We start from the raw sequence: 21,219 nt of genomic DNA, 5'->3' as shown, positions 1-21,219 counted from the left end.
TCCTGCCTCATTTACACATGCTGTATATAGATCTACTGTATTTATTATCCTGCCTCTCTCATCCTGCCTCATTTACACATGCTGTATATATATCTACTGTATTTATTACCTCTCTTATCCTGCCTCATTTACACATGCTGTATATAGATCTACTGTATTTATTACCTCTCTCATCCTGCCTCATTTACACATGCTGTATATAGATCTACTGTATTTATTACCTCTCTTATCCTGCCTCATTTACACATGCTGTATATAGATCTACTGTATTTATTACCTCGCTCATCCTGCCTCATTTACACATGCTGTATATATAGATCTACTGTATTTATTACCTCTCTTATCCTGCCTCATTTACACATGCTGTATATATATCTACTGTATTTATTACCTCTCTCATCCTGCCTCATTTACACATGCTGTATATAGATCTACTGTATTTATTACCTCTCTTATCCTGCCTCATTTACACATGCTGTATATAGATCTACTGTATTTATTACCTCTCTCATCCTGCCTCATTTACACATGCTGTATATAGATCTACTGTATTTATTACCTCTCTCATCCTGCCTCATTTACACATGCTGTATATAGATCTACTGTATTTATTACCTCTCTTATCCTGCCTCATTTACACATGCTGTATATAGATCTACTGTATTTATTACCTCTCTTATCCTGCCTCATTTACACATGCTGTATATAGATCTACTGTATTTATCTACTGTATTTATTACCTCTCTCATCCTGCCTCATTTACACATGCTGTATATAGATCTACTGTATTTATTACCTCTCTCATCCTGCCTCATTTACACATGCTGTATATAGATCTACTGTATTTATTACATCTCTCATCCTGCCTCATTTACACATGCTGTATATAGATCTACTGTATTTATTACCTCTCTCATCCTGCCTCATTTACACATGCTGTATATAGATCTACTGTATTTATTACCTCTCTCATCCTGCCTCATTTACACATGCTGTATATAGATCTACTGTATTTATTACCTCTCTTATCCTGCCTCATTTACACATGCTGTATATAGATCTACTGTATTTATTACCTCTCTCATCCTGCCTCATTTACACATGCTGTATATATATCTACTGTATGTATTACCATTTCTCTGTATATATATCCTGCCTCATTTACACATGCTGTATATAGATCTACTGTATTTATTACCTCGCTCATCCTGCCTCATTTACACATGCTGTATATAGATCTTCTGTATTTATTACCTCTCTTATCCTGCCTCATTTACACATGCTGTATATAGATCTACTGTATTTATTACCTCTCTCATCCTGCCTCATTTACACATGCTGTATATATATCTACTGTATTTATTACCTCTCTTATCCTGCCTCATTTACACATGCTGTATATAGATCTACTGTATTTATTACCTCTCTCATCCTGCCTCATTTACACATGCTGTATATATATCTACTGTATTATTACCTCTCTTATCCTGCCTCATTTACACATGCTGTATATAGATCTACTGTATTATTACCTCTCTCATCCTGCCTCATTTACACATGCTGTATATAGATCTACTGTATTTATTACCTCTCTCATCCTGCCTCATTTACACATGCTGTATAAAGATCTACTGTATTTATTACCTCTCTTATCCTGCCTCATTTACACATGCTGTATATAGATCTACTGTATTTATTACCTCTCTTATCCTGCCTCATTTACACATGCTGTATATAGATCTACTGTATTTATTACCTCTCATCCTGCCTCATTTACACATGCTGTATATAGATCTACTGTGTTTATTACCTCTCTCATCCTGCCTCATTTACACATGCTGTATATAGATCTACTGTATTTATTACATCTCTCATCCTGCCTCATTTACACATGCTGTATATAGATCTACTGTATTTATTACCTCTCTCATCCTGCCTCATTTACACATGCTGTATATAGATCTACTGTATTTATTACCTCTCTCATCCTGCCTCATTTACACATGCTGTATATATATCTACTGTATTTATTACCTCTCTTATCCTGCCTCATTTACACATGCTGTATATAGATCTACTGTATTTATTACCTCTCTCATCCTGCCTCATTTACACATGCTGTATATAGATCTACTGTGTTTATTACCTCTCTCATCCTGCCTCATTTACACATGCTGTATATATATCTACTGTATTTATTACCTCTCTTATCCTGCCTCATTTACACATGCTGTATATAGATCTACTGTATTTATTACCTCTCTCATCCTGCCTCATTTACACATGCTGTATATAGATCTACTGTATTTATGACCTCTCATCCTGCCTCATTTACACATGCTGTATATAGATCTACTGTATTTATTACCTCTCTTATCCTGCCTCATTTACACATGCTGTATATAGATCTACTGTATTTATTACCTCTCTCATCCTGCCTCATTTACACATGCTGTATATATATCTACTGTGTTTATTACCTCTCTCATCCTGCCTCATTTACACATGCTGTATACAGATCTACTGTATTTATTACCTCTCTCATCCTGCCTCATTTACACATGCTGTATATAGATCTAGAGTATTTATTACTTCTCTCATCCTGCCTCATTTACACATGCTGTATATAGATCTACTGTATTTATTACCTCTCTCATCCTGCCTCATTTACACATGCTGTATATAGATCTATCCTGTATTTATTACCTCTCTCATCCTGCCTCATTTACACATGCTGTATATAGATCTACTGTCATTTACACATGCTGTATATATTTATTATTACCTCTCTCATCCTGCCTCATTACACATGCTGTATATAGATCTACTGTATTTATTACCTCTCTCATCCTGCCTCATTTACACATGCTGTATATAGATCTACAGTATTTATTACCTCTCTTATCCTGCCTCATTTACACATGCTGTATATAGATCTACTGTATTTATTACCTCTCTCATCCTGCCTCATTTACACATGCTGTATATAGATCTACTGTATTTATTACCTCTCTTATCCTGCCTCATTTACACATGCTGTATATAGATCTACTGTATTTATTACCTCTCTCATCCTGCCTCATTTACACATGCTGTATATAGATCTACTGTATTTATTACCTCTCTCATCCTGCCTCATTTACACATGCTGTATATAGATCTACTGTATTTATTACCTCTCTCATCCTGCCTCATTTACACATGCTGTATATAGATCTACTGTATTTATTACCTCGCTCATCCTGCCTCATTTACACATGCTGTATATAGATCTTCTGTATTTATTACCTCTCTTATCCTGCCTCATTTACACATGCTGTATATAGATCTACTGTATTTATTACCTCGCTCATCCTGCCTCATTTACACATGCTGTATATAGATCTACTGTATTTATTACCTCTCTTATCCTGCCTCATTTACACATGCTGTATATATATCTACTGTATTTATTACCTCTCTTATCCTGCCTCATTTACACATGCTGTATATAGATCTACTGTATGTATTACCTCTCTCATCCTGCCTCATTTACACATGCTGTATATAGATCTACTGTATTTATTACCTCTCTCATCCTGCCTCATTTACACATGCTGTATAAAGATCTACTGTATTTATTACCTCTCTTATCCTGCCTCATTTACACATGCTGTATATAGATCTACAGTATTTATTACCTCTCTCATCCTGCTTCATTTACACATGCTGTATATAGATCTACTGTATTTATTACCTCTCTCATCCTGCCTCATTTACACATGCTGTATATAGATCTACTGTATTTATTACCTCTCTCATCCTGCCTCATTTACACATGCTGTATATATATCTACTGTATTTATTACCTCTCTTATCCTGCCTCATTTACACATGCTGTATATAGATCTACTGTATTTATTACCTCTCTTATCCTGCCTCATTTACACATGCTGTATATAGATCTACTGTATGTATTACCTCTCTCATCCTGCCTCATTTACACATGCTGTATATATATCTACTGTGTTTATTACCTCTCTCATCCTGCCTCATTTACACATGCTGTATATATATCTACTGTATTTATTACCTCTCTCATCCTGCCTCATTTACACATGCTGTATATAGATCTACTGTATTTATTACCTCTCTCATCCTGCCTCATTTACACATGCTGTATATAGATCTACTGTGTTTATTACTTCTCTTATCCTGCCTCATTTACACATGCTGTATATAGATCTACTGTATTTATTACCTCTCTCATCCTGCCTCATTTACACATGCTGTATATATATCTACTGTATGTATTACCTCTCTTATCCTGCCTCATTTACACATGCTGTATATAGATCTACTGTATTTATTACCTCTCTCATCCTGCCTCATTTACACATGCTGTATATAGATCTACTGTATTTATTACCTCTCTCATCCTGCCTCATTTACACATGCTGTATATAGATCTACTGTATTTATTACCTCTCTTCATCCTGCCTCATTTACACATGCTGTATATAGATCTACTGTATTTATTACCTCTCTTATCCTGCCTCATTTACACATGCTGTATATAGATCTACTGTATTTATTACCTCTCTCATCCTGCCTCATTTACACATGCTGTATATAGATCTACTGTATTTATTACCTCTCTCATCCTGCCTCATTTACACATGCTGTATATAGATCTACTGTATTTATTACCTCTCTCATCCTGCCTCATTTACACATGCTGTATATAGATCTACTGTATTTATTACTGTATTTATTACACTCATCCATCCTGCCTCATTTACACATGCTGTATATAGATCTACTGTATTTATTACCTCTCTCATCCTGCCTCATTTACACATGCTGTATATAGATCTACTGTATTTATTACCTCTCTCATCCTGCCTCATTTACACATGCTGTATATAGATCTACTGTATTTATTACCTCTCTCATCCTGCCTCATTTACACATGCTGTATATAGATCTACTGTATTTATTACCTCTCTCATCCTGCCTCATTTACACATGCTGTATATAGATCTACTGTATTTATTACCTCTCTCATCCTGCCTCATTTACACATGCTGTATATATATCTACTGTATTTATTACCTCTCTCATCCTGCCTCATTTACACATGCTGTATATAGATCTACTGTATTTATTACCTCTCTCATCCTGCCTCATTTACACATGCTGTATATAGATCTACTGTATTTATTACCTCTCATTATCCTGCCTCATTTACACATGCTGTATATAGATCTACTGTATGTATTACTCTCTCATCCTGCCTCATTTACACATGCTGTATATATATCTACTGTGTTTATTACCTCTCTCATCCTGCCTCATTTACACATGCTGTATACAGATCTACTGTATTTATTACCTCTCTCATCCTGCCTCATTTACACATGCTGTATATAGATCTACTGTATTTATTACCTCTCTCATCCTGCCTCATTTACACATGCTGTATATAGATCTACTGTATTTATTACCTCTCTCATCCTGCCTCATTTACACATGCTGTATATAGATCTACTGTATTTATTACCTCTCTTATCCTGCCTCATTTACACATGCTGTATATAGATCTACTGTATGTATTACCTCTCTCATCCTGCCTCATTTACACATGCTGTATATAGATCTACTGTATTTATTACCTCTCTCATCCTGCCTCATTTACACATGCTGTATATATATCTACTGTATTTATTACCTCTCTTATCCTGCCTCATTTACACATGCTGTATATAGATCTACTGTATTACTGTATGATTACCTCTCTTATCCTGCCTCATTTACACATGCTGTATATAGATCTACTGTATTTATTACCTCTCATCCTGCCTCATTTACACATGCTGTATATAGATCTACTGTGTTTATTACCTCTCTCATCCTGCCTCATTTACACATGCTGTATATAGATCTACTGTATTTATTACATCTCTCATCCTGCCTCATTTACACATGCTGTATATAGATCTACTGTATTTATTACCTCTCTCATCCTGCCTCATTTACACATGCTGTATATAGATCTACTGTATTATTGCTTGTATGTTGGTTCATTCCATGTGAAACTCTGTGTTGTTGTCTGTGTCGAACTGCTTTGCTTTATCTGGGCCAGGTCGCAGTTGTTACCTACCTGGTTAAATAAAGGTGTTCTCAACTAGCCTACCTGGTTAAATAAAGGTGTTCTCAACACGCCTACATGGTTAAATAAAGGTGTTCTCAACTAGCCTACCTGGTTCAATAAAGGTGTTCTCAACTAGCCTACCTGGTTCAATAAAGGTGTTCTCAACACGCCTACATGGTTAAATAAAGATGTTCTCAACTAGCCTACCTGGTTAAATAAAGGTGTTCTCAACACGCCTACATGGTTAAATAAAGGTGTTCTCAACACGCCTACATGGTTAAATAAAGGTGTTCTCCACTAGCCTACCTGGTTCAATAAAGGTGTTCTCAACACGCCTACATGGTTAAATAAAGGTGTTCTCAACTAGCCTACCTGGTTCAATAAAGGTGTTCTCAACTAGCCTACCTGGTTCAATAAAGGTGTTCTCAACACGCCTACATGGTTAAATAAAGGTGTTCTCAACTAGCCTACCTGGATAAATAAAGGTGTTCTCAACTAGCCTACCTGGTTAAATAAAGGTGTTCTCAACTAGCCTACCTGGTTAAATAAAGGTGTTCTCAACTAGCCTACCTGGTTCAATAAAGGTGTTCTCAACTAGCCTACCTGGTTAAATAAAGGTGTTCTCAACTAGCCTACCTGGTTCAATAAAGGTGTTCTCAACACGCCTACATGGTTAAATAAAGGTGTTCTCAACTAGCCTACCTGGTTCAATAAAGGTGTTCTCAACTAGCCTACCTGGTTAAATAAAGGTGTTCTCAACTAGCCTACCTGGTTAAATAAAGGTGTTCTCAACCAGCCTACCTGGTTCAATAAAGGTGTTCTCAACTAGCCTACCTGGTTCAATAAAGGTGTTCTCAACTAGACTACCTGGTTCAATAAAGGTGTTCTCAACTAGCCTACCTGGTTAAATAAAGGTGTTCTCAACTAGCCTACCTGGTTAAATAAAGGTGTTCTCACCTAGCCTACCTGGTTAAATAAAGGTGTTCTAAACTAGCCTACCTGGTTAAATAAAGGTGTTCTCAACAAGCCTACCTGGTTAAATAAAGGTGTTCTCAACACGCCTACATGGTTAAATAAAGGTGTTCTCAACAAGCCTACCTGGTTAAATAAAGGTGTTCTCAACACGCCTACATGGTTAAATAAAGGTGTTCTCAACTAGCCTACCTGGTTAAATAAAGGTGTTCTCAACAAGCCTACCTGGTTAAATAAAGGTGTTCTCAACTAGCCTACCTGGTTAAATAAAGGTGTTCTCAACTAGCCTACATGGTTAAATAAAGGTGTTCTCAACAAGCCTACCTGGTTAAATAAAGGTGTTCTCAACTAGCCTACCTGGTTAAATAAAGGTGTTCTCAACTAGCCTAACTGGTTAAATAAAGGTGTTCTCAACTAGCCTACCTGGTTAAATAAAGGTGTTCTCAACAAGCCTACCTGGTTAAATAAAGGTGTTCTCAACACGCCTACATGGTTAAATAAAGGTGTTCTCAACAAGCCTACCTGGTTAAATAAAGGTGTTCTCAACACGCCTACATGGTTAAATAAAGGTGTTCTCAACTAGCCTACCTGGTTAAATAAAGGTGTTCTCAACAAGCCTACCTGGTTAAATAAAGGTGTTCTCAACTAGCCTACCTGGTAAAATAAAGGTGTTCTCAACTAGCCTACATGGTTAAATAAAGGTGTTCTCAACAAGCCTACCTGGTTAAATAAAGGTGTTCTCAACTAGCCTACCTGGTTAAATAAAGGTGTTCTCAACTAGCCTAACTGGTTAAATAAAGGTGTTCTCAACTAGCCTACCTGGTTAAATAAAGGTGTTCTCAACAAGCCTACCTGGTTAAATAAAGGTGTTCTCAACTAGCCTAACTGGTTAAATAAAGGTGTTCTCAACTAGCCTACCTGGTTAAATAAAGGTGTTCTCAACACGCCTACATGGTTAAATAAAGGTGTTCTCAACTAGCCTACCTGGTTAAATAAAGGTGTTCTCAACAAGCCTACCTGGTTAAATAAAGGTGTTCTCAACTAGCCTACCTGGTAAAATAAAGGTGTTCTCAACTAGCCTACGTGGTTAAATAAAGGTGTTCTCAACAAGCCTACCTGGTTAAATAAAGGTGTTCTCAACTAGCCTAACGGGTTAAATAAAGGTGTTCTCAACTAGCCTAACTGGTTAAATAAAGGTGTTCTCAACTAGCCTACCTGGTTAAATAAAGGTGTTCTCAACAAGCCTACCTGGTTAAATAAAGGTGTTCTCAACTAGCCTAACTGGTTAAATAAAGGTGTTCTCAACTAGCCTACCTGGTTAAATAAAGGTGTTCTCAACACGCCTACCTGGTTAAATAAAGGTGTTCTAAACTAGTCTACCTGGTTAAATAAAGGTGTTCTCAACTAGCCTAACTGGTTAAATAAAGGTGTTCTCAACAAGCCTACCTGGTTAAATAAAGGTGTTCTCAACTAGCCTACCTGGTTCAATAAAGGTGTTCTCAACTAGCCTACCTGGTTCAATAAAGGTGTTCTCAACTAGCCTACCTGGTTAAATAAAGGTGTTCTCAACTAGACTACCTGGTTCAATAAAGGTGTTCTCAACTAGCCTACCTGGTTAAATAAAGGTGTTCTCACCTAGCCTACCTGGTTAAATAAAGGTGTTCTAAACTAGCCTACCTGGTTAAATAAAGGTGTTCTCAACAAGCCTACCTGGTTAAATAAAGGTGTTCTCAACACGCCTACATGGTTAAATAAAGGTGTTCTCAACAAGCCTACCTGGTTAAATAAAGGTGTTCTCAACACGCCTACATGGTTAAATAAAGGTGTTCTCAACTAGCCTACCTGGTTAAATAAAGGTGTTCTCAACAAGCCTACCTGGTTAAATAAAGGTGTTCTCAACTAGCCTACCTGGTTAAATAAAGGTGTTCTCAACTAGCCTACATGGTTAAATAAAGGTGTTCTCAACTAGCCTAACTGGTTAAATAAAGGTGTTCTCAACTAGCCTACCTGGTTAAATAAAGGTGTTCTCAACAAGCCTACCTGGTTAAATAAAGGTGTTCTCAACTAGCCTAACTGGTTAAATAAAGGTGTTCTCAACTAGCCTACCTGGTTAAATAAAGGTGTTCTCAACACGCCTACCTGGTTAAATAAAGGTGTTCTAAACTAGTCTACCTGGTTAAATAAAGGTGTTCTCAACTAGCCTAACTGGTTCAATAAAGGTGTTCTCAACTAGCCTACCTGGTTAAATAAAGGTGTTCTCAACTAGCCTACCTGGTTAAATAAAGGTGTTCTCAACAAGCCTACCTGGTTAAATAAAGTTGTTCTCAACTAGCCTACATGGTTAAATAAAGGTGTTCTCAACAAGCCTACCTGGTTAAATAAAGGTGTTCTCAACTAGCCTACCTGGTTAAATAAAGGTGTTCTCAACTAGCCTAACTGGATAAATAAAGGTGTTCTCAACTAGCCTACCTGGTTAAATAAAGGTGTTCTCAACACGCCTACCTGGTTAAATAAAGGTGTTCTAAACTAGTCTACCTGGTTAAATAAAGGTGTTCTCAACTAGCCTAACTGTTTCAATAAAGTGTTCTCAACTAGCCTACCTGGTTAAATAAAGGTGTTCTAAACTAGCCTACCTGGTTAAATAAAGGTGTTCTCAACAAGCCTACCTGGTTAAATAAAGGTGTTCTCAACACGCCTACATGGTTAAATAAAGGTGTTCTCAACTAGCCTACCTGGTTAAATAAAGGTGTTCTCAACAAGCCTACCTGGTTAAATAAAGGTGTTCTCAACTAGCCTACCTGGTTAAATAAAGGTGTTCTCAACAAGCCTACCTGGTTAAATAAAGGTGTTCTCAACACGCCTACATGGTTAAATAAAGGTGTTCTCAACAAGCCTACCTGGTTAAATAAAGGTGTTCTCAACACGCCTACATGGTTAAATAAAGGTGTTCTCAACTAGCCTAACTGGTTAAATAAAGGTGTTCTCAACTAGCCTACCTGGTTAAATAAAGGTGTTCTCAACAAGCCTACCTGGTTAAATAAAGGTGTTCTCAACTAGCCTAACTGGTTAAATAAAGGTGTTCTCAACTAGCCTACCTGGTTAAATAAAGGTGTTCTCAACACGCCTACCTGGTTAAATAAAGGTGTTCTAAACTAGTCTACCTGGTTAAATAAAGGTGTTCTCAACTAGCCTAACTGGTTCAATAAAGGTGTTCTCAACTAGCCTACCTGGTTAAATAAAGGTGTTCTCAACTAGCCTACCTGGTTAAATAAAGGTGTTCTCAACAAGCCTACCTGGTTAAATAAAGGTGTTCTCAACACGCCTACATGGTTAAATAAAGGTGTTCTCAACTAGCCTACCTGGTTAAATAAAGGTGTTCTCAACAAGCCTACCTGGTTAAATAAAGGTGTTCTCAACTAGCCTACCTGGTTAAATAAAGGTGTTCTCAACTAGCCTACATGGTTAAATAAAGGTGTTCTCAACTAGCCTAACTGGTTAAATAAAGGTGTTCTCAACTAGCCTACCTGGTTAAATAAAGGTGTTCTCAACAAGCCTACCTGGTTAAATAAAGGTGTTCTCAACTAGCCTAACTGGTTAAATAAAGGTGTTCTCAACTAGCCTACCTGGTTAAATAAAGGTGTTCTCAACACGCCTACCTGGTTAAATAAAGGTGTTCTAAACTAGTCTACCTGGTTAAATAAAGGTGTTCTCAACTAGCCTAACTGGTTCAATAAAGGTGTTCTCAAATAGCCTACCTGGTTAAATAAAGGTGTTCTCAACTAGCCTACCTGGTTAAATAAAGGTGTTCTCAACAAGCCTACCTGGTTAAATAAAGTTGTTCTCAACTAGCCTACATGGTTAAATAAAGGTGTTCTCAACAAGCCTACCTGGTTAAATAAAGGTGTTCTCAACTAGCCTACCTGGTTAAATAAAGGTGTTCTCAACTAGCCTAACTGGATAAATAAAGGTGTTCTCAACTAGCCTACCTGGTTAAATAAAGGTGTTCTCAACACGCCTACCTGGTTAAATAAAGGTGTTCTAAACTAGTCTACCTGGTTAAATAAAGGTGTTCTCAACTAGCCTAACTGTTTCAATAAAGTGTTCTCAACTAGCCTACCTGGTTAAATAAAGGTGTTCTAAACTAGCCTACCTGGTTAAATAAAGGTGTTCTCAACAAGCCTACCTGGTTAAATAAAGGTGTTCTCAACACGCCTACATGGTTAAATAAAGGTGTTCTCAACTAGCCTACCTGGTTAAATAAAGGTGTTCTCAACAAGCCTACCTGGTTAAATAAAGGTGTTCTCAACTAGCCTACCTGGTTAAATAAAGGTGTTCTCAACAAGCCTACCTGGTTAAATAAAGGTGTTCTCAACTAGCCTACATGGTTAAATAAAGGTGTTCTCAACACGCCTACATGGTTAAATAAAGGTGTTCTCAACTAGCCTACCTGGTTAAATAAAGGTGTTCTCAACAAGCCTACCTGGTTAAATAAAGGTGTTCTCAACTAGCCTACCTGGTTAAATAAAGGTGTTCTCAACAAGCCTACCTGGTTAAATAAAGGTGTTCTCAACTAGCCTACATGGTTAAATAAAGGTGTTCTCAACAAGCCTACCTGGTTAAATAAAGGTGTTCTCAACTAGCCTAACTGGTTAAATAAAGGTGTTCTCAACTAGCCTACCTGGTTAAATAAAGGTGTTCTCAACAAGCCTACCTGGTTAAATAAAGGTGTTCTCAACTAGCCTAACTGGTTAAATAAAGGTGTTCTCAACTAGCCTACCTGGTTAAATAAAGGTGTTCTCAACAAGCCTACCTGGTTAAATAAAGGTGTTCTCAACTAGCCTAACTGGTTAAATAAAGGTGTTCTCAACTAGCCTACCTGGTTAAATAAAGGTGTTCTCAACAAGCCTATCTGGTTAAATAAAGGTGTTCTCAACTAGCCTACATGGTTAAATAAAGGTGTTCTCAACAAGCCTACCTGGTTAAATAAAGGTGTTCTCAACTAGCCTACCTGGTTAAATAAAGGTGTTCTCAACTAGCCTAACTGGTTAAATAAAGGTGTTCTCAACTAGCCTACCTGGTTAAATAAAGGTGTTCTCAACTAGCCTACATGGTTAAATAAAGGTGTTCTCAACAAGCCTACCTGGTTAAATAAAGGTGTTCTCAACTAGCCTACCTGGTTAAATAAAGGTGTTCTAAACACGCCTACCTGGTTAAATAAAGGTGTTCTAAACTAGTCTACCTGGTTAAATAAAGGTGTTCTCAACTAGCCTAACTGGTTCAATAAAGGTGTTCTCAACTAGCCTAACTGGTTAAATAAAGGTGTTCTAAACTAGCCTACCTGGTTAAATAAAGGTGTTCTCAACAAGCCTACCTGGTTAAATAAAGTTGTTCTCAACTAGCCTACATGGTTAAATAAAGGTGTTCTCAACAAGCCTACCTGGTTAAATAAAGGTGTTCTCAACTAGCCTACCTGGTTAAATAAAGGTGTTCTCAACTATTCTAACTGGTTAAATAAAGGTGTTCTCAACTAGCCTACCTGGTTAAATAAAGGTGTTCTCAACACGCCTACCTGGTTAAATAAAGGTGTTCTAAACTAGTCTACCTGGTTAAATAAAGGTGTTCTCAACTAGCCTACCTGGTTAAATAAAGGTGTTCTCAACTAGCCTACCTGGTTAAATAAAGGTGTTCTAAACTAGCCTACCTGGTTAAATAAAGGTGTTCTCAACAAGCCTACCTGGTTAAATAAAGGTGTTCTCAACACGCCTACATGGTTAAATAAAGGTGTTCTCAACAAGCCTACCTGGAAAATAAAGGTGTTCTCAACACGCCTACATGGTTAAATAAAGGTGTTCTCAACTAGCCTACCTGGTTAAATAAAGGTGTTCTCAACAAGCCTACCTGGTTAAATAAAGGTGTTCTCAACTAGCCTACCTGGTTAAATAAAGGTGTTCTCAACAAGCCTACCTGGTTAAATAAAGGTGTTCTCAACTAGCCTACATGGTTAAATAAAGGTGTTCTCAACAAGCCTACCTGGTTAAATAAAGGTGTTCTCAACTAGCCTACCTGGTTAAATAAAGGTGTTCTCAACTAGCCTACCTGGTTAAATAAAGGTGTTCTCAACTAGCCTACCTGGTTAAATAAAGGTGTTCTCAACTAGCCTACCTGGTTAAATAAAGGTGTTCTCAACTAGCCTACATGGTTAAATAAAGGTGTTCTCAACTAGCCTACCTGGTTAAATAAAGGTGTTCTCAACTAGCCTACCTGGTTAAATAAAGGTGTTCTCAACTAGCCTACTTGGTTAAATAAAGGTGTTCTCAACTAGCCTACCTGGTTAAATAAAGTTGAAATAAAAAAAATAACAAATTAAACAGTATGACAGGGTGATAGACTGTTTTGTTCTTCTGGAATTTTGTTGCTGAAGAGAATCTCTTCTCTCACTCTGTTTTGGTTCATGCAGGTGACTGACAGGGTGCCATCTCTTCTCTCACTCTGTTTTGGTTCATGCAGGTGACTGACAGGGTGCCATCTCTTCTCTCACTCTGTTTTGGTTCATGCAGGTGACTGTGACAGGGTGCCATCTCTTCTCTCACTCTGTTTTGGTTCATGCAGGTGACTGACAGGGTGCCATCTCTTCTCTCACTCTGTTTTGGTTCATGCAGGTGACTGACAGGGTGCCATCTCTTCTCTCACTCTGTTTTGGTTCATGCAGGTGACTGTGACTGACAGGGTGCCATCTCTTCTCTCACTCTGTTTTGGTTCATGCAGGTGACTGTGACAGGGTGCCATCTCTTCTCTCACTCTGTTTTGGTTCATGCAGGTGACTGACAGGGTGCCATCTCTTCTCTCACTCTGTTTTGGTTCATGCAGGTGACTGACAGGGTGCCATCTCTTCTCTCACTCTGTTTTGGTTCATGCAGGTGACTGACAGGGTGCCATCTCTTCTCTCACTCTGTTTTGGTTCATGCAGGTGACTGACAGGGTGCCATCTCTTCTCTCACTCTGTTTTGGTTCATGCAGGTGACTGACAGGGTGCCATCTCTTCTCTCACTCTGTTTTGGTTCATGCAGGTGACTGACAGGGTGCCATCTCTTCTCTCACTCTGTTTTGGTTCATGCAGGTGACTGACAGGGTGCCATCTCTTCTCTCACTCTGTTTTGGTTCACATCATGCAGGTGACTGACAGGGTGCCATCTCTTCTCTCACTCTGTTTTGGTTCATGCAGGTGACTGTGACAGGGTGCCATCTCTTCTCTCACTCTGTTTTGGTTCATGCAGGTGACTGTGACAGGGTGCCATCTCTTCTCTCACTCTGTTTTGGTTCATGCAGGTGACTGTGACAGGGTGCCATCTCTTCTCTCACTCTGTTTTGGTTCATGCAGGTGACTGTGACAGGGTGCCATCTCTTCTCTCACTCTGTTTTGGTTCATGCAGGTGACTGTGACAGGGTGCCATCTCTTCTCTCACTCTGTTTTGGTTCATGCAGGTGACTGTCACAGGGTGTTATCTCTTCTCTACTGTGGTGCATTGAGGTGGTTTAAACCTCTCCAGTTAACTAAATGATTCATTTAAGTTTGACTTCGAGTGTCCGTGTGTTGAATTTCAACATCAACAACAAGTAGAGAAATCTGCTGACACACACACACACACACACACACACACACACACACACACACACACACACACACACACACACACACACACACACATGAATCAGAACCATGGACTGCCACATATTTAGCTTACGTTGATTAGACTAAATAGTTGTTGGTATCTTTTAGTTGTAACTGTCTGTTAAATGCAGTATGTGTTGTGGACTCCATGCTGTATATAGATCTACTGGACTCCACCGGACAGACTCTCTGATTCAGTGTTGAAACAAAGGTGTGGTTGAATTTAATCTGCCACTGTGTCTTCTTATTGTCTGGGCCTTAGGCTTATATATCATGGTTACAAAGCATATGAACTAGTAGGTTATAGAGCAAACAATGTGTTGTACCATGTCTTCCCCAGTGATATTACCCACTATTATCACAACACATGTGTTGTACCATGTCTTCCCCAGTGATATTACCCACTATTATCACAACACATGTGTTGTACCATGTCTTCCCCAGTGATATTACCCACTATTATCACAACACATGTGTTGTACCATGTCTTCCCCAGTGATATTACCCACTATTATCACAACACATGTGTTGTACCATGTCTTCCCCAGTGATATTACCCACTATTATCACAACACATGTGTTGTACCATGTCTTCCCCAGTGATATTACCCACTATTATCACAACACATGTGTTGTACCATGTCTTCCCCAGTGATATTACCCAGGCACCACTGCAGCACCACTGCTGATTATTGTGTGACTTGTTAAGCTCATTTCTCCTCCTGAACCTTTTTAGACTTGGGGCCATAACAAAGGGGCTGAATACTTAATGATTCAAGACATTTCAGCTTTTCATTTTAAATACATTTTGTAAAGACTTCATAAAACATAATTCCACTTTGACATTATGGGGTGTTGTGTGTGTAGGACAGTGACCCCAAAACATCTGAATGAATCCATTTTAAATTCAGGCTTTGACACGACAAAATGTGGAACAATTCAAGGGGTGTGAATACTTTCTGAAGGCAAACCGAAAACCAAAATTGAGAGCTCTCCACTAAAGTTTTACAAACAATTAAATCCTTGAGGCGCCCGAAAATAATATTCAAAAGTTTGGTCCATGGACACAGAGGGGTTAAACACTAAAGTTACCATCCATCTAGTGAAGAGAGGAGAACCAGACAGTGGAAGTGTAAAGATAGCTAACAAACATTTGTATATTGCACTGTTCCGTACAATTGACCTTATTTTAGCGCCCCAAAAACATAACACTTCCAGGTTAACTGTAATATGAATACCAATGTAAAGCACCATTTCTCCCCTTTCCAGCTAAATCAATGAGGAGACCTTCAGGCTGCCCGCCTCTGCATGAATGAAGGCAATGAGCAGCCAGAGGAAAATACTGAGCATAGGGGTTGGCAATGTTCTGTAGTCAGTCATGATTGGCTCAGTGTTCTGTCACTCATGGAGACACTACGTCACCTCAACAACTACAGTGAGATCTCTAAAATTCAAGCCCATTGGATGCTGCCATAGAGTTACATTAGTAGTGTCCAACCAAAAGGCTCAAGGTCATTGGCCACAGATAAAATGAACATCACGTTATATCTACCGTGGCTTTGATTGGATCATATCAGCATCATGTTATATCTACAGTAGCTTTGATTGGATCATATCAGCATCATGTTATATCTACAGTGGCTTTGATTGGACTGATCATATCAGCATCATGTTATATCTACAGTGGCTTTGATTGGACTGATCATATCAACATCATGTTATATCTACAGTAGCTTTGATTGGATCATATCAACATCATGTTATATCTACAGTAGCTTTGATTGGACTGATCATATCAGCATCATGTTATATCTACAGTAGCTTTGATTGGATCATATCAACATCATGTTATATCTACCGTAGCTTTGATTGGATCATATCAACATCATGTTATATCTACAGTAGCTTTGATTGGACTGATCATATCAACATCATGTTATATCTACCGTGGCTTTGATTGGATCATATCAACATCATGTTATATCTACCGTAGCTTTGATTGGATCATATCAACATCATGTTATATCTACAGTAGCTTTGATTGGACTGATCATATCAACATCATGTTATATCTACCGTGGCTTTGATTGGACTGATCATATCAACATCATGCTATATCTACCGTGGCTTTGATTGGACTGATCATATCAACATCATGTTATATCTACAGTAGCTTTGATTGGATCATATTAACATCATGTTATATCTACAGTGGCTTTGATTGGATCATATCAACATCATGTTATATCTACCGTGGCTTTGATTGGACTGATCATATCAACATCATGTTATATCTACAGTAGCTTTGATTGGACTGATCATATCAACATCATGCTATATCTACAGTAGCTTTGATTGGACTGATCATATCAACATCATGTTATATCTACAGTAGCTTTGATTGGACTGATCATATCAGCATCATGTTATATCTACATTAGCTTTGATTGGACTGATCATATCAGCATCATGTTATATCTACAGTAGCTTTGATTGGACTGATCATATCAGCATCATGTTATATCTACAGTAGCTTTGATTGGACTGATCATATCAGCATCATGTTATATCTACAGTGTTATTTGATTGGACTGATCATATCAGCATCATGTTATATCTACAGTAGCTTTGATTGGACTGATCATATCAACATCATGTTATATCTACCGTGGCTTTGATTGGATCATATCAGCATCGTACTTTCAAAACCGTTGCAAAGCAAATCACTAGTCTGCTATTCAGTGAGAGGGGATCCAAGTCTTTTCCAATCACTAGTCTGCTATTCAGTGAGAGGGGGTGTGGTCCAAGTCTTTTCCAATCACTAGCCTGCTATTCAGTGAGAGGGGGTGTGGTCCAAGTCTTTTCCAATCACTAGTCTGCTATTCAGTGAGAGGGGGTCCAAGTCTTTTCCAATCACTAGTCTGCTATTCAGTGAGAGGGGGTCCAAGTCTTTTCCAATCACTAGTCTGCTATTCAGTGAGAGGGGGTCCAAGTCTTTTCCAATCACTAGTCTGCTATTCAGTGAGAGGTGGTCCAAGTCTTTTCCAATCACTAGTCTGCTATTCAGTGAGAGGGGGTGTGGTCCAAGTCTTTTCCAATCACTAGTCTGCTATTCAGTGAGAGGGGATCCAAGTATTTTACAATCACTAGTCTGCTATTCAGTGAGAGGGGATCCAAGTCTTTTCCAATCACTAGTCTGCTATTCAGTGAGAGGGTGTGTGGTCCAAATCTTTTCCAATCACTAGTCTGCTATTCAGTGAGAGGGGGTCCAAGTCTTTTCAAATCACTAGTCTGCTATTCAGTGAGAGGGGGTGTGGTCCAAGTCTTTTCCAATCTCTAGTCTGCTATTCAGTGAGAGGGGGTCCAAGTCTTTTCCAAGCTTAAAATGATAAACATTCCACTGCAACACCATGGACCAGAAAAGGTTCAATACATTGGCCATGCTGTGACTTCTGCTGAGTTCAAAACAACTGGAAACGTGGAAATCTCAGATTTGGAACCATTTCCCTGTTTGACAGTGAGTTCAAGACAACTGAAAAAAAATAGCTCCAATTGAGAAAATAGGTCTTGAATCGTCATCCAACTATAAATTCTAAGTCGGGGACTCTGGCCTTTTCGAGAGCTCCGACCTGAAGATCAATTATGCTTTTTTCAGAGTTCCAAGTTGTCTTGAAAGCACCATAAATCCAGAGAAGGCCAGACTTTGATGACAAAGTTCAATGACAAAATTTGCCCACAAGAATCGCCGCGCCGCCCCACCCTACACAGCCCTTATTTGAAGTGTTTCTACAATTCCCTATGGGAAAAATGTATGGTGGAAAAACTATTGGAACCATTTCCCTTTTTGACCGCTAGGTGTTATGGGTACTATGACACCTCCACTGTGGGGCTCTATAAAACTATTGGAACCATTTCCCTGTTTGACCGCTAGGTGTTATGGGTATTATGACACCTCCACTGTGGGGCTCTATAAAACTATTGGAACCATTTCCCTGTTTGACCGCTAGGTGTTATGGGTATTATGACACCTCCACTGTGGGGCTCTATAAAACTATTGGAACCATTTCCCTGTTTGACCGCTAGGTGTTATGGGTACTATGACACCTCCACTGTGGGGCTCTATAGATCAAATGAAACGGGAGAATCTAGAGAATGTAACAATATTAGTTTCATCTTGCTGTGATGTAACAATATTCACTGTGATGTAACAATATTCGCCTTGTAATGTAACAATATTCGCTGTGATGTAACAATATTCACTGTGATGTAACAATATTCGCCTTGTAATGTAACAATATTCGCTGTGATGTAACAATATTCGCTGTGATGTAACAATATTCGCTGTGATGTAACAATATTCGCTGTGATGTAACAATATTCGCTGTGATGTAACAATATTCGCTGTGATGTAACAATATTCGCTGTGATGTAACAATATTCGCTGTGATGTAACAATATTCGCTGTGATGTTCAGCCCCCAAAATGAAAAAAGAAAACAAAATAATTTCATAGATGTAACAATATTCGCTGTGATGTTCAGCCCCAAAATGAAAAATATTAACATAGAATTGAACTAAGACCACTTTCTCTTGGTCACAGACGGACAACAACACTTAGTGTTTCCAGCTGAAGATGTAATGAATCTGAACACATTTGAATGGTGTCTCTGTGCCGCTCAGTTGACGTTTAGGAGAAAATATCAGACACTAAAATCTATCTTAGAACAGTAATATTTTACACATGAAGGTACCCAGAAGACTTCATTTCTGATGAAAAAACACAAGTGTGAAAAATTATGGATATAAACTCTTCATAAATTCTTAAACAAAATTGTACTCTCACCTCTTAATACCGTTGGTGTCATGTTCCCCAGAGAGACTCATTTTAGAGGCAGGGCCGCCCTCCTCTCTCTCCCCAGAGAGACTCATTTTCAAGCAATGACCCCTAAACAGAGATCCAACATGTCATTGAACTATAATACATGAAAAAATATACAAATTGTAAAATATCCACAAAATACGAATATATGAACAATATGTTGTTTTTTCATTTCATTGCCTACGCCCAGTTAGCGCCATTTTGTATGATTGAACTGTCACGTACCTGTCCCAGGTGAAATGGACTGTTAGATGTGAGTGTTTTACTTTCATTCACTATACTATAATAAAACCATACATTTAATTTCTCTTCACACTTTACAATAATCCCTGGGAAAAGTCTTACCTTGTAGCCTGAATTCACAACCAGACCATGTCAAGTCATTGAAATATTCTGCTGAGAGAGCACCTTGCTGATGACAAGTGGCTCTGTATCTTCAACTTTATACCAACTTTATACCAACATCCTACATGAATAACTCCTGGTAGGATCCTTACTATCCCAACTTCAACATTCTACCAACATCCTACATGAATAACCCCTGGTAGGATCCTTACTATCCCAACTTCAACATTCTACCAACATCCTACATGAATAACCCCTGGTAGGATCCTTACTATCCCAACTTCAACATTCTACCAACATCCTACATGAATAATTCCTGGTAGGATCCTTACCTTGCAGCCTGAATTCAAAACCAGAACATGTCAAGTCAGTGAGAGTTTCCTTTGTGTTGAGAAAGAAACCAAGGGAACAGTTTATTCACCTCCCCAATGTCAAGAAACTTTGTGTAATTTTTGTTACTGATTAATTTAGGACTCCATCAGCTCTGTTAAAGTTTAGTGGCTCTGACCCCATGTCAGCATCATCAGAAACCCAGTTTAACCTGTTTACCAGAAAAGCCTTGGGTTTACAATAACATCACTGTGTAGCTACTGCCTTCCTATAGGCAGATGACCTAGTGACCTCATGGTGGAATGTTATTCATATTGTATCATTATTACCTAGTGACCTCATGGTGGAATGTTATTCATATTGTATCATTATTACCTAGTGACCTCATGGTGGAATGTTATTCATATTGTATCATTATTACCTAGTGACCTCATGGTGGAATGTTATTCATATTGTATCATTATTACCTAGTGACCTCATGGTGGAATGTTATTCATATTGTATCATTATTACCTAGTGACCTCATGGTGGAATGTTATTCATATTGTATCATTATTACCTAGTGACCTCATGGTGGAATGTTATTCATATTGTATCATTATTACCTAGTGACCTCATGGTGGAATGTTATTCATATTGTATCATTATTACCTAGTGACCTCATGGTGGAATGTTATTCATATTGTATCATTATTACCTAGTGACCTCATGGTGGAATGTTATTCATATTGTATCATTATTACCTAGTGACCTCATGGTGGAATGTTATTCATATTGTATCATTATTACCTAGTGACCTCATGGTGGAATGTTATTCATATTGTATCATTATTACCTAGTGACCTCATGGTGGAATGTTATTCATATTGTATCATTATTACCTAGTGACCTC

General features: G+C 38.2%; 1 long non-coding RNA gene across 1 annotated transcript in view; it reads right to left on the bottom strand.

Moving 5' to 3' along the window:
- The window catches only part of LOC135535062 (uncharacterized), a 41,102-nt gene extending 20,689 nt beyond the window's left edge, over nucleotides 1-20,413 (bottom strand). Inside the window, exons 1-2 of the long non-coding RNA XR_010454802.1 lie at nucleotides 20,330-20,413; nucleotides 19,617-19,718 (exon numbers count right to left, since the gene is read on the bottom strand). This is a non-coding gene — a long non-coding RNA (uncharacterized LOC135535062). The remainder of the gene's footprint in view (nucleotides 1-19,616; nucleotides 19,719-20,329) is intronic.
- Between the last annotated feature and the right edge of the window lie 806 nt (nucleotides 20,414-21,219).

The sequence above is a fragment of the Oncorhynchus masou genome, unplaced genomic scaffold (genome assembly GCF_036934945.1).
Source record: "Oncorhynchus masou masou isolate Uvic2021 unplaced genomic scaffold, UVic_Omas_1.1 unplaced_scaffold_439, whole genome shotgun sequence".
Classification (NCBI taxonomy): Eukaryota; Metazoa; Chordata; class Actinopteri; order Salmoniformes; family Salmonidae; genus Oncorhynchus; species Oncorhynchus masou.
This window is presented reverse-complemented; position numbering and strand designations above follow the sequence as displayed.